The sequence below is a fragment of the Lathyrus oleraceus genome, chromosome 2, assembly GCF_024323335.1.
Source record: "Lathyrus oleraceus cultivar Zhongwan6 chromosome 2, CAAS_Psat_ZW6_1.0, whole genome shotgun sequence".
Classification (NCBI taxonomy): domain Eukaryota; kingdom Viridiplantae; phylum Streptophyta; class Magnoliopsida; order Fabales; family Fabaceae; genus Lathyrus; species Lathyrus oleraceus.
The window spans coordinates 144,640,761-144,648,538 of NC_066580.1; the positions used below are offsets into that span (position 1 = coordinate 144,640,761).

General features: G+C 39.4%; 1 non-coding gene across 1 annotated transcript; it reads right to left on the reverse strand.

The window, feature by feature from the left end:
• Positions 1 to 6,229: 6,229 nt before the first annotated feature.
• LOC127124209 (small nucleolar RNA R71) lies at positions 6,230 to 6,336 on the reverse strand. Its single transcript, XR_007803833.1, has one exon. It is a non-coding gene; the product is annotated as a small nucleolar RNA R71 (small nucleolar RNA).
• Positions 6,337 to 7,778: the final 1,442 nt, after the last annotated feature.

The window sequence follows — 7,778 nt, forward strand, 5'->3', positions numbered from 1 at the left end:
AAACCCCACCAAAATTGGCCAAATGGTTTGGGAGATATGGCCTTTTGAAGTTCAAGAATTTCTGAAATCGATTCGATCATAACTTGCCAACCACACATGGGAATTGAGAGTTCTTGGAATTTTTGGAAATGGGAGAACAAGATCTTCAACTTTCATGTTGGGCAAAAATTCATTTGAGGCTTGTATCATGATGTAAGTTTGAGGATCAAGACTTTCCATTTTTGGCAAGTTTCAGTTACAGGCCCAGTTTCCATTTTTGGAAACTTTTGATCTGGCTTCAAATTCTTCCATGGTGGTGTTTGACATGACATATGAGGACTATTTGGACATGAATAAGCTCTCTCAAACCAAATCCAATCATCAAATCACTGATTAAATGGACAGTTGACCAACAGTTGACTTTTAGGGTTTCTGCCTGACTGAACCTCTTCTGATGAATTCCAAACCCTAATTCCCTGAGAACTTGACTCAAATGATGTCCCAAGACATATGAACTCTTGATTATTGATCATGATGCCCAAATTCCACAAGAATGACCACCATCCACTGCTTTGACTGACTGTTGACTTTCTAGGGTTTTTGACTGTCTGTGCATAAACTGATGATCTCTGAGCCTTCAACCCTTGACCAAAATACTCCAAATGGACCCCCAAGTCATGTGAACTTGATGGACAAATCCTAGGGCCTTGGCTCCTTGAGAATTGTGCTTGTTTGCTTGGTTGACTGATCTCCTGATCAGTTTGACCTAATTCCTTGATTGGCTTGCACTTGAGGCAAAAGAGGCAATGCAATGCTATGCAATGGACCATGATATGCTATGACCTAATATGAAAATGTATGTATGATGATAGGTGCAAATTTGAGGTGCTACAGAGAGGAATGGAAAGGTTTAGAAGCAATGGACTCCTAGAGAATTGAATTCCAAAACAGTGGATATTCAAGCTCAAATTCAAATGAATTTATCAGGGTTATCCTATGAGAGTGAAGGGTTTTCAATGGAGATTCAAAGCTGGCGCAATGTGTGTGTCATTTATGAGCAAATGCAGCTGTATTTATAGCCAAATCCATGTGATATTTTCACACTCTTTTCAACCTTCCAAATTTGGCAAATGATGATAGCATGGTGCATGGGCGCGCATAGGCCCATGAACTGATGGCTTGAAGTCCAAAATGAATGATCAGATGTGTTAGAGTTAGCTTAGAATGCAAGGCAATTGAACATTGTTGTTTGAAGTTGGATCCATGCTAAATGATATCAGCCTGTTTAAGCCATGTGCAGCCTATGCATTTTTGAAGTTTGGAAAAATCACTTGATCAATGGTATAGGTCAAAAGTGACCTATAATGTAGCCTCATATCACATGCTCAAAAAAGTTGAATTATCTTCCACTCCAAACATCAAAGTTGAATTAGACACATTGAATGTGATAGTGCAACTTGGAAATATTTCATCTCATAAAAATTGAGCAAGTTATGGCCTTGGGAAGTTGACTTTCAAATTAGGGTTTAGACAAAATGACCTATAATTTTTCAACATAGAAAATGATTTTCCAAGCAAAACTAGCTCTAGGTCTCAACATTAAAGTTGTTTGTTATGTCATTTAGAGTAAGTTTTCTCTTGGAATCATTTCCATATGGTGAAAATTGTAGGAGATAGGATCTAGGGAGGCCCATTTTTGATCAGATGAATTCATCTGGCCAGCCACCATCAACCAACTTGCTAATTTCCAATTCTCTTGACTTTCTTAGCTCATGGTATATCATATATGCATAAGATGATGAAATTTGAAGTTTCTCTTGAGAAATTTGATCAATTGGTGAGATAGCTTTTTGGAGAAGTTACTCAAGATACCCAGTCAAACTAGGGTTTCCAAGGCAAATCATCCTCAAACTCTTGAAGCAAACTTGATCAATATAACATGTAGAGATCACTGGAACTCATATATGATGTTCATAACCATTCTTGAATATTTTCTTGGTTATGCTCTTTGTTCATGAGGGTCTCAAACCCTAGATGTGGACTTGATGAATCAATGAGATCATGCCCTACCTACAAAAGAGTTAGACTAATACAAAGACATATTTTTGGTATTTTGGTCAGTAAAATGATAATATACAAGTATGATATAATCACAAAGTGCTTGGTGATCTCTCCCAAAACAAACCCAATGAAGGAGGGGGAAGGAGGATGCCAAGGCATGATCCCAATGCTAATGCATATGATGGAATTGCATGAGGGATCTTAGGGTCAAAATTAGGGTCTTACAGCTGCTCCTATTTAAGGACATTCTAACTTAGGAGGTGAAGGTTAAAATCTTTGGCTCGACTCAGCAGATTGGGCTTAAATAACAACATATAGAAACGAATTTTGGTCCCTAAGAGACCGCGTGATACATATGTTATGAATGTAAAAGTAAATTTTTTGTGGGGAAATATTGCCACAAAGGAAAAGAAATCAGAGAGATCGAAAGTCCACAGAAGTAAAATGCATTCCGTAAGGAAAACTCACTGAGGAGACCGAGACTTTGGGGGAAAAGAGGAGTTATGCGTAGGCCAGGCTACGACTTAAAACTGCTGGGAGACTAGAGGGATTCCACACAAAATGGAAAGACTCAGCCGGGGAGACAAACATCACCTGCAGGGAATACGAATAAGTCAGGATAAAATTGAAGTACTCGACTCGTGCAGGGGAAAGCAATTTCACTAAGGAAAAACGCGCTCAACTCATCTGGGGAAAAATAAAAATTCCAACACAGGAGGAGCAGAAATCTATTATCTACTACCTGTTACTGGGTAAGGAAATAATAAAGATCTGACACAGAAACCATCCGTCATCGGTTAGGATGAACATATCAAGGATGACTCGCTGGGAACCGCCCGGAGGAAGTATTCATTACCGGTTACTGGGTAAGAATAGCCTTGCTGGGGAAAACTGCAGACAAGAATAGGATTTACAACTACCAGTTACTGGGCAGAAGACCAAGGGTGAGAGTATCCGTCATCGGTTAGGATGAACATATCAAGGATTACTTCTACGAGGGGACAAAGATAGGATTTACAACTACCGGTTATTGGGTAGAAGACCGGTCAAAGAGAAAATCTGTCACCGGTTAAGATGAACATATCAAGGATAGACTCTGAAAGGGGAGAAAATAGGAATTACATCTATCAGTTACTGGATAGAATACCAAAGAAGAGAAAACCCGTCACTGGTTAAGATGAACATATCAAGGATTAACTTTGCACATGGAAAATGTAGAATTTACAACTACCGGTTACTGGGTAGAAGACCAACAAGAGAAGGAAACCCGTCATCGGCTAAGATGAAAATATCAAGGATTAACTCTCTGAGGAACAAAATATGGATTACAACTACCTTTTTACTGGGTAGAATACAAAAAGCGAGAATATTCGTCACTGGTCAAAGTGAACATATCAAGGATAGACTCCTGCGGGGAAAAGAAAGATATCTATCACCAGTTAAGATGAACATATCAAGGATATACTTCCAGGGAACTCTACTGAGGAGAAAAAAGATACTTTTGCAGGGTATCGGGCAAGAAGTAACAAACTGCAAACTAAGAAGAATATTATCAGTTACTGGGTAATAGACTCTTAGGGGACCAAAATATTTATCTAGGTAAGAGCTAGAAAGAAAACGGTCAATCGAGACTCCACCCAATGAGGACATAACTCAAGGGGAGTAATTCCATCCAGAAAAATTTGCTGGAGAGGAAACGGAAATAACAATCATCCACGAGGAAACAAACTCAGTGGGGAAACGGAGAGAGGTTAAAGTCTTTCTGCTTAAGGGGCTGACACTCTACAATTGAAGGAGGACAGACACCCGATTTGTTATGGGGATAAAGTACCACCATAACAGAGAATGAGAATCTCAAACAAATCAAATATGCAGGATATGCAAATTATGAAATTGTATGAATGTATATGTATAGGTATATATGATGATTATGCTGACAAAACAATCTCGAAGGATACAGAGGTGTCGCAAAGAAATTGAACCACCGGTACAATCCTCGGTCAATTGATGACACTGAAATTCACCGTATTTTCAACACCGATTTCGCATACATTTTAGTAGTTTTATTGTCATTTTGTTGTGTTATTATTATGTTTCTCTTTGTTTTCAGGTTTTTACTTTAATTGGAGCCCCGGTCGAGAAAAGGAGTGAAAAAGAGCTAAAAACCCTAAAATTCAGCATTTTGTACTTGTGGCTCCCACTGTGGTTGGCGCCATGAACCCTGCCATGACATGTCCCAACTCAAATTCTCTCAACTGCCACGTTCCCCACTACTTCCCCTAAGGCGCCTCAGATTGGCCTTGTAGCGGGCGCCATGGCCTTATGGCGGGTGCCCCAAGAGGAAAAGTTTTCCCTCCCATTTTCAATTTGAAGGGCATCCTTGTCATTTCCATCATTTTACTCTCCTATAAATAGAGACTCGAATTCACTTGTTTAAGCACCCAAACTTAGAGCAGAGGAAGATCCAAACTTAGAGCAGATGCAAGCTTAGAGCAAACTTAGTTTCACTTAGGCAGATATTCAGTATTTTAAAGTGGTAATCGCTTCGTATTGGGGTGTTACCACAATTGTGTAATCGAGTTTGTGATCGAGTCTGTAATCGAGTTTGGAGCACTTTGGGAGGAAGTTAATCCTGCCGCCATTTTCATTTCCGCTTCGTATTTTATTCAACCCTCCGAGTGGAGCAGGTTTTTATTGCCTTACCTTTATCTATTTATTTCCCGCACTGTCTTTACTTTATTTATTTCCCGCACCCGCTTTACTTTTTTTAGTTTCCGCACTAGCACTACATTTATTTACTTTCCGCACTCGCACTACTTTTATTTACTCTCCGCACTCGCACTACTTTTATTTACTTTCCGCACTCGCACTACTTTTATTTACTTTCCGCACTCGCACTACTTTTATTTAAATTAAATGCACATTTACTTTACCATGTCTAACTAAATCTATAAGGTTAGAATGTAAGGATCGTAATTGAACCGATAATCCGTACAATTGTTCGTAGAAACACTTAAGGGCTATTTTAACTTTCAACTTAAGTTTTCCCGCACTTAATTTCCGTTGGGTAAGATCGAAAGCCGTCCAACGTCCTTTTAAACTTAATTGTTTTTAACTATTTCAAAAACAGCGAAAGCGCTTTGTTTAGTTCATTAGGAGTTTTTAACTTAGGAAGAAAACAGATCTGAAAACTAAGTCAAAATACTATATTTCTTAAAAATAGGTTTACTACTCTAAAGCAATGCGCGCCTTTTTATAAGTGACAATAAGAGGGTTTGATTCGGGAGTACAACTCGGTTCTGAATACGCGAAAGCAACAATTCCTATTAAATTAGTTCTTTTCAAAGTAGGAAACACTGTCCGTAAGTAGTTCTATTAGTAAGTACTTGGATTATTAATTGATTATGTGAATTACAGTCGAACCTGTCTTTATTAATTGAACTTTATTCAACACTTTACTTTTCATCGCACACTCTAAAACACCTATTTTGATTGCCTTTGATAAACACCATAACAATAGATAACGATAGATTGACACTTGGTCTCTGTGGATTCGACAATCTTTTATATTACTCTGACGCGCTCGTATACTTGCGAAAAGCACGCATCAAGTTTTTGGCACCGTTTCCAGGGACCAATTTCGTCAAATTTCATTACCCTATTGTTATATCATTTAGACTTAGGCTATTTCCCGCCGGTCAATGCGAAGAACTCGCAGCACCAGAAATTTAAGTTTAGTATACCCTCTAGCGGAACCTGAACGTTACGCTCGCTCACGTTTATTCTTTCATAGAATTAGGAGAGCTATAGTCGAAGATCAAAACCAAAGACCTCTTAAGGACTTCGCCCAACCATCCAACGAAGAACCTAGTTCTAGTATAGTAAACCCAACCATCCCAGCTAATAATTTTGAACTTAAACCATCCCTGTTGCAACTAGTGCAACAGAGACAATACGCAGGTCTCACTACTGAGAACCCAAACCAGCATTTAAAATATTTCTCCAATTAGCAGGCACTTTTAAAACCAATGGAGCTTCTCCTGAGGCAATCCGTTTAAGATTATTCCCTTTTTCCCTCAGAGATAAAGCCCTATCATGGTTAGATTCCCTTCCACCCAATTCCATTACGACTTGGGATAACCTTAGAAGAGTATTCCTTGCTAGATATTTTCCCCCGAGTAAAACCGCCGTTCTTCGAAACCATATAACTAAATTTACCTAGAACCAAGGAGAATCGTTGTTCGAAGCTTGGGAGAGATATAAAGAGCTGTTAAGAGCATGCCCACATCATGGTTTAGAAAATTGGTTAATCATTCAAACCTTCTATAATGGACTTCACTATAACACCAAGATGACCATCGACGCTGCCACAGGCGGTGCGCCGATGAACAAACCTTACCCTGAAGCTACTGCCCTCATCGAAGATATGGCTCAAAACCATCAATCATGGGGAGTCGAACAAGCGACAATTGAGAAGAAGGAAGCCCAAGGAGGAGTGCATGAACTAAGCTCTATAGACATGATGCAAGCTAAAATGGACGCATTAGCCCTTAAGGTCGAGCATATGTGCATAAACCCGAATACTGTAGCCGCGGTTTCGTCGGATTGTGAGATATGTGGAACCAAAGGACACCAATCTGCAGAATGCAATCTATTAAACGAAACCCACTCTGAGCAAGTGAACTAAACCCAAGGGAAACCCATACTCAAATACCTATAACCCTGGATGGAGGAATCACCCGAACTTCTCCTATAAGAATAATAACCCTATCCAAAATAACGCGCCTCCGAGACAAACTGGTTATCAAGCCCCAAGACCAAATCAACCTATGCAGCCTGTGCCACCAAAGCCGAGCCTTGAGAAAATTATGGAAAATTTTATGACTGCTCAAACCCAACAAAACAAGGAGTTCATGAACCAAAACATTCATCTTAACGAATTGATTACTCAGTTAGGAACCAAGGTTGACCAAATAGTTACTCATACCAAGATGCTTGAAACCCAGGTCTCTCAGGTAGCTTTAAACCAAGCCCCTCAAACCACACCTGGAGGACAGTTCCCTAGACAACCTCAACAAAATCCGAGAGGGCAAGCCAATGCTATTACCCTACGAAGTGGGAACGCTTATGATGAGCCACCAAACCCAAGATTGAGTGAACCCAAAACTTCTAAGGAATATACCAAACCCCCGGCCAAAGTAAAGGAACCAGAGGAATCTGAAAAACAGGAAGGTCAAGAAAAAGGAGAAGAACCTAAAGATAAAACTTATGTACCACCCCCGCCATATAAACCACCTATACCATATCCGCAAAGACTCATACAAACCCAGATCAATAACCAATATAAAAAATTTATTAAAGTTATAGGAAAAACTTCATGTAGAAATCCCTTTCATAGAAGCCATTACCCAAATACCTTGTTATGCAAAGTTTCTCAAAGACATCCTTGCCAACAAACGTAGACTAGACGATCCGAAACCCTTGGAATGCAATTCCATTTCTGAGAATAAGTTAGCCAAAAAAGATAAAGATCCTGGAAATTTCTCAATTCCTTGTCTTTTGGGTAGTCATGTCATCGAAAAAGCTTTTCTAGACTTAGGAGCTAGTGTGAGCTTAATGCCTTTAGCAGTTTGTGAGAGGTTAAACTTAGGAGAATTACAGCCTACTAAGATGTCACTTCAGTTAGCCGATAGATCTGTTAAGTATCCGATAGGCATCTTAGAAGATGTCCCTATTAG